The sequence below is a fragment of the Alnus glutinosa genome, chromosome 13 (assembly GCF_958979055.1).
Source record: "Alnus glutinosa chromosome 13, dhAlnGlut1.1, whole genome shotgun sequence".
Taxonomy (NCBI): Eukaryota; Viridiplantae; Streptophyta; class Magnoliopsida; order Fagales; family Betulaceae; genus Alnus; species Alnus glutinosa.
The window spans coordinates 13968583-13975432 of record NC_084898.1 but is presented as its reverse complement, the minus strand read 5'-3'; the positions used below and the strand labels follow the sequence as shown (position 1 = coordinate 13975432).

General features: G+C 35.2%; 1 long non-coding RNA gene across 1 annotated transcript; it reads right to left on the bottom strand.

Moving 5' to 3' along the window:
• Window positions 1–110: 110 nt before the first annotated feature.
• LOC133854075 (uncharacterized) lies at window positions 111–913 on the bottom strand. Its single transcript, XR_009896768.1, has 3 exons — window positions 803–913; window positions 579–670; window positions 111–314 (listed from the first exon to the last, which is right to left on the bottom strand). It is a non-coding gene; the product is annotated as an uncharacterized LOC133854075 (long non-coding RNA).
• Window positions 914–6850: the final 5937 nt, after the last annotated feature.

The window sequence follows — 6850 nt, the reverse complement described above, 5'->3', positions numbered from 1 at the left end:
TTTTCAAAAGATTAGGGCTTAAAAAAAATTAAAACAAGCTCAAAACACTAAAAATCAAAGCTAGGGTTTGCTTACCCTCGATTGTATACAACACTTTGAATCACGTTTACGTTGGTGTGGCGGTCTATCGTTTTATCGAAACATTCATCCATCATCCCCCAAACAACAGCAATCTTGCAGTTACATTCAACAATCTGAGGCAAATTATCGATGGGTGCAGCCGACCGTAGATCTGTTTGGCGGATTAAAGACCAACACAACCCTCCATCTACCTCGTTTCTGACTCCAACTACTCTCTCCAAGTGCTCAAAAATCTTCATCACCACAAGTTAGCTCAAAATATATATTCCTTACAATATTTAACAATATACTTAATTGTATACAAAATAAAGGAGCAACTTTTTTTCCGAGTGCGACTATGAACCAAATCGTAGAAACTAGTGTATCGTATGTTTACGAGTATATTTTTTTTTTTTTTTTTTTTAAAAAAAAACGTTTTCAAGGAATTATCTGACGATATAAAACCCTAAAATTATAGGCACATAATCAAATGAAAAATGTTAGAGACAAGAAAATACCTCCCTGCAGCTCTGCCCACAAAAGGAGTTGATGACAGGAGTCACTGGAGCATTAAGATCCAAGTCTTCTTGAAGATAACATGCCCAGTGATCTACAACAAGCACAACTTAGAATATATATTCTGTCACTTCAAAATATAAAAATTCAAAGCGATCCATCCATAATTAAGCTATAAAAATCCCAATAAAATTGAGGTATATATATATGGAATTGAAGTACATACATTTCTTCTGACATTGAGAGCAGGTGAATAATTCATCATCGCCGTAGCCGGCAAGACCACAATATTTGCAGATACAGTATGGACATAGCCAATCATCTTGAGGAATGCTCTACAATTCCCATGATTCAATTAATTATATGCAAATTTTACGAAACAAAAACTTCACTTACCCCGAATTATAAGCGCTTTTGCAATCATAATCTAAGAATTTTTTCCTTTTAATTTCACCCCCCCCCCCCCTAGTGCTGGAGTATGGTGACCCAGAGCCTGGTTGTGGGTCACTAGAATTTTTTTTCTTTTTTTTGGGGGGGGGAAAAGGGGGCATTTTAACAAAAAAGATGTGGAATTAAAGGGGAAAAATTCTTGGGATACTGACATTCTACATTTTTAAACTTTGAAGTTCTGCACGATTGCAAAAACGTCTATACTTTACGGAGTGTAAGTGAAGTTTACTTTTTTTTTTTTTTTTTTTTTAAAAAAAAAAAAAAAAAGAAAAAAAGGAAGAAGAAGAAATATACAGAAAAAGACAAAAAAAAAAAAAGAAAAAAAAAAAAAAAAAGGACTAAAAAGAAACTGGATCCTTGCCTCCATATGCATACAATCTGTATGAAAAGTTGAAGGACATTTATCACAACATATCAAGTCCCCTCCATCTGCGCAGATCATACAAGCATCATCATTTTTGTCAACAGCATTCTCTCGAGGCTCAATCTTGTTGAATCCATAATGTTTTGATCCCATCAGTTGGCATTCCAGGAGGGAAACACGTTTCCTGGCCAGAAAAATGTTGGCATATGGTCTTTTCAGATCACTCTCAGCATGATTTTCAAACTCCCACACACTAATCTCCTTCTTACAACAATGGCAGAATATCCCTGCCCTTGTAATCATCCCCTTTACCAGTATTCTTTCACGGGTTTCATCCATGTACCACACTTCTACATTTTCCTCAACAATCTCCATGTCTATCAGCCACGACAGGATTGTTCTTTTCGTCTTAGGTTGTCGGCCAGCGGCTGTCTTATTTGCAAATGAATAAGGAGCTCGTTTTGATCTTCTCCTCCTACAACTTTTTTCCAGTACTTCCACCATTTCAACATCTGTGCTGTTTTGTTGAGGTAATTGTCTTCGAGGCCTTGTTCTTGAATAGTCAGGATCAGAAAAGCTCGAGTCACTTTCCGAACTGCTTGAGCTCAAGTAAATTCTCTTTTGCTTGATCCTGTCTCTCAATTTATACGCCATGCTTTTGCCTACGCTTTCTGACGCAGCACGGGAAGGATTTCTCAGAAAATAGAATGGAATTAACAATCGGAGTTTCACTGAGCTTGGTATATATAGTAGAGTCTCACCACTCAAAAACAAAAGATCCGACTATTGATTTTTCTCTTCGAATCTGAATTTTGTCACGAAAATCTCTGCAGCAAATTAAGAAATTAAGCAGAAACCATGAAAGCAAAGCTGGGTTTTATACAACAAAAGCATTGGAGAATCATTGTGATTTGTTACCATTAATCTGATTTTTTGCTTTTGTTTTCAACTTAATTGAGACTTACAGTGTTCTTGACAAATTTGGAAGACTGATGAAAACGTAAGAGGAAGAAAACAGCTAGCTCTATTTATTTCATGTAGGCATATCATGGGAAGATTGCCATAGGATTATATATTAATATATATATTTATGAGTTTGCTTTAGTATTGGATGTTCCTACATATGATTAAAGTTATTTTAGAAATAAATTTCAAAATCAAATAAAGGATCAACGCAGCTAGTATTGTTTCTTTATTGACTTAATATGTTTAATTATTGACTTTTTCAACTCTAATTCCCTATCATTGCGAAATAAATAATAATAGTTTTAGTATGAACAATATTAGCTTTTGTCTAACAAGTTTAGTTTAATTAAAAAATTTAGGATTAGAATATAATCAACCACTGTCAACACAGGCCATTATCTATTAATTTTATCATCGTCTTCATCATTGGGTTAACCCTAAGTTTTATCCCAATTAAGCACACCCAATCCTTTTCCCTTTGAGTTAATAGCCAATTAAACATCTTTAAAATGTTAGTATCAAAAAGAAAACAATTAATCAACCATCGTTTGCAAATTAATTTTAGATCATCATAATAATATTGTTGTGTGATTTATTAATTTCATGTCTCTACTTATGGTTTCTTGAGCTGTGGCCCAAAAATTTGTTGCATGCATGTGACATTAAAATAAATAAATAAATAAAAAAACATGGAATTGCTGATTGTACTTGATTGTCCCCTTCATGGTAAATTTTTCCTACGTTTTTATTTTTATTTATTTTTTCATTCTAGATAAAAGAAAAATAAGATTTAAACTAGATATTTGACAATAATTTGTATGCGATTTTAGCATTAGCATATAAAGATTAGATCAAAAACCAAAGTGAAAAGAAAAAAAAAAAAAAACAATTTGAACGTTTTACCAAACAAACTAAGATGGTAAAAAAGAAATCATGTAGCTTTAATTCCGCACATACATAGTTCACAAATTAAAAGTAAGATCATGCATGTAAACTGTTCCAAACTATCAGATCTCTAACATACTCTTCAAGATCGTCTATAAAGTACATTTAACCAAAAATCAAGTTATCTTTACTCATAAAATATCACCATTTTTGCTTGTTTCACGTATTAATGGAAAATATTACTCCAAAACCAAGGAGGCATAATTTTGTATTTTAAAAGGCGAAATCGAGAAGGATAAATTACCTAAACTTTCTTGGAGAATGCCACTACTCAAGATCGTTGAAATGCATGTGCTTATGAGCTTTCTCCAAATATCAAGCACCAACCATTCGAAATAAATAATCAAAGAATTCTTCAAATTCCTTCATACCTTGAAATAGTTAGATGTGATCAAAAAATTCTTCAAATTCCTTCACACCTTGAAATAGTTCGATGTGAAATCGAACATAGATAACTTAGAAAATGGAAAAATATCTGCATATAAGCAATTAAGAAGAGGAGATATGGTGGCCGGCTAGGAAGCCTGAGAAACGGTTATATATCACTTAATTGCTTAGGAAAAAAATGGCCAAGTTGCGCTGTCACGAAGGAGAGAGACACCGGGCAGCGAGTGTTAATTGCATGCAAGTTTGTCTTGCTAAGTGGCTTAGTGTTTAAATTCACTTAGAAAAGTTTAAAACTTTTTGAAATTAAGGTCCCCTTAAGGAAACTTGACATGAGTGCTCACTTTGAAGAGATTACCTTTATAAATGAGGGTGATTAATTTGTTGATGAGAAATTGCTTTTAAAGATGGGAGCTATAGAAATTAATGAAATTATCGTCACCGGCAACCGGAACAACCTATAACATCAACAAAGTATAGATAAGAAATCCAAGTTGTAGTTTTATTGCTTTCTGTTTAAAATGGAGTCATAGTTACAACCAAGAAGTAAAATTTTACTTCCATGCTAGTTCACTAAGATTGGCCAAAGTTTTTTTACTAGGTATTACCCCATGCCCATGATATAAACTATCTTGGTAATTAAACTTTGGCCTATGTTAGCTAGTTGGAAATTCTATAATTTCCATATATGGAAATATCTTAAATACAATTTCTCGTGCATTGAAAAAGAAATGCGTACTTGCGGATTTTTCGCGTATACTTTCTGTATGCATTTATAAGATCACACACTTGAAATGGTTATAATACCCCAAATGTTAAGCACGGGTGTTCCTCTATTTATAATTAGCCAATCCATCAATACATGTTTATCTCTTTACAATAGTAGTAATCCCAAGTGACTATACAATTGATTAACTAAAACTTAAATACATTTGAGATTGTGTCAACCGAAGCTTCTCGTCTTCTCATCCTTTTGGTTGTTGATTAGTATGATCATCTGCATTGGCCTTGTGGTTATCCCTTGAGTGTGTTGATGAACTTGTGTCTCAATACGACCCCTCACTTGAGACGTTGGAGAGAAAACATTGAGAGTGGAAACTAAATGACTAAACCTTGTTGAAACTAACGGCTTAGTGAGGATATCTACTACTTGATCCTTAATGGATAAAACTTGACTAGCAGAGTCTTGGCAACAACCTTACACGAACAAAATGGTAATCTATTTCAATGTGTTTTTTTTCATGCATGGAAAACTGGATTTGAAGAGAGGTAAGCGGCCCATATGTTATTACAAAACATATTAGGTGGAATTAGAAGATGAACACGAAGTTCCCAAAGCAAAAATTGTAGCCAAGTATTTTAGTAGTTGTATTTGCCAAGGCCTTGTACTCAGACTCAATGCTTGAACGAGAAATAGTTGGTTGTTTCTTCAAACTCCATGATAAAAGGCACTTGCCGAGAAAGACACAGTAGCTCGAACTAGATTTTTGATCATCTAGGCACTCATCCAAATTAGCATCTGAGTAAGCAAAGATATGAAAGGAGGTTCATCTTCAAAGCAAAAGGCCATGAGATATATTGTTTTTTAGGTATCTTAAGATATGTTTCGTTGCTTATCAGTGCACATCAAGAGGCTCCTTCATAAATTGAGCAACTATGTTGACAAAAATTGTAATGTCACGCCTTGTGATCGAAAGGTACTAGTGTAATGATCTAGGGAAAGTACTAGCCACATATGTGCTATGATCACCCCAAAAGGACTAATTATTTTGGGGCTTCTCTAGAATCACTTATAAAGTTCAATGTCACATAGTAAGTAAGAAATATGAGACTTAGCATCCATGAGTGTCTTTACAAACCACACACTCTTTGTGAGCTACTCATATCCACCAATAGGAAACTAAGGTGTTATAAACTCCCTTCGTTAAACCCATGATGTTCTTGTCAGGGCCACGTACCATGCAGTTCTGCAATACCACATGACGTTACAAGGTGGCTCTGATATCAATTGTAAAGACCAAGAGAAAACACTAGCTACATCTGCGCTATCACCCCAAAATGGCTGGTAATTTGGAGCTTTCCTAGAATCACCTATAAAACCTAGTTTCATCTAACAAATAAGTAATATGGGACTTAATACCCATGAGTATATTTATAAACCGCACACTCTATGTGGACTATTTATCTCCCCAATATGGGACCAGAGTATTACAACAATAGGATCTTACTATGCTTTGGTACATTAATGGATCTGAGAAGAACGTGCCTGCAAACTTGCGTACAAGAGATGAAGCTAACATGAAGGATGTACTTGGCTTGGCAGTGGCCATATTTGTGTTCTATAGTATGTCAGCAATATATCTTTGCTGAGTCATGACGATGCCATCAAGAACTCTAAAGACTTCAATGCCTAAGAAGAAATTGAGACTGCCAAAGTCCTTCACAGGGAAATCAAGTGAGAGAATTTGAATTAAACTTTCAAGTGCATGAGAGTGTGATCTTGTAAGGATAATGTCATCAACATGCACAAGAGCAAACAATTGAATTCCAGCAATGTCGTAAATAAAGAGAGAGCTATTAGATTTTGAGCCGAAAAATCCAAGCACCAATAGACGCGTGTGGAGGCGAGAGAATAGGTCCCTTGGTGCCTACTTGAGACCATAAATGACCTTCTTTAACAGACAAACAACATTAGGATGCTGAGGATGCACAATGCTAGTGGGTTGGGCCATATAAGCTATTTCAATAAGAAATCCATGAAGAAAAAGCATTGATGATATCTCTATTTGTTTGATTTGCCAATCACTTGAGACTACTAGAGAAAGGACTATGCAAATTGTAATAGGTTTAATGAATGGGCTAAAGGTTTCCCCAAAGTCAATGCCAGGTTGTTGATGAAATCCTTTAGTCACATGACGAGCTTTGTAGTGTTCCATATCCGGACGCTCTTCAGTGTTCGAGAAGATTCTAGTTTTCCTTTGCAGACACAGATCGGGAAAGACAGCTTGCAACCGTCCGGATGCGGCCTTAATATGGATATGCGTGAAGCGCGTTATGGAAAGGAGGTTGCACAGTTCATCGTCCGAATGCTCTATGCTTTAGTCTGGACGCCGCCTAGAGAAATTCGAATCAGTGGCGATTTAAGTTTTCTATGCCTATAAATAG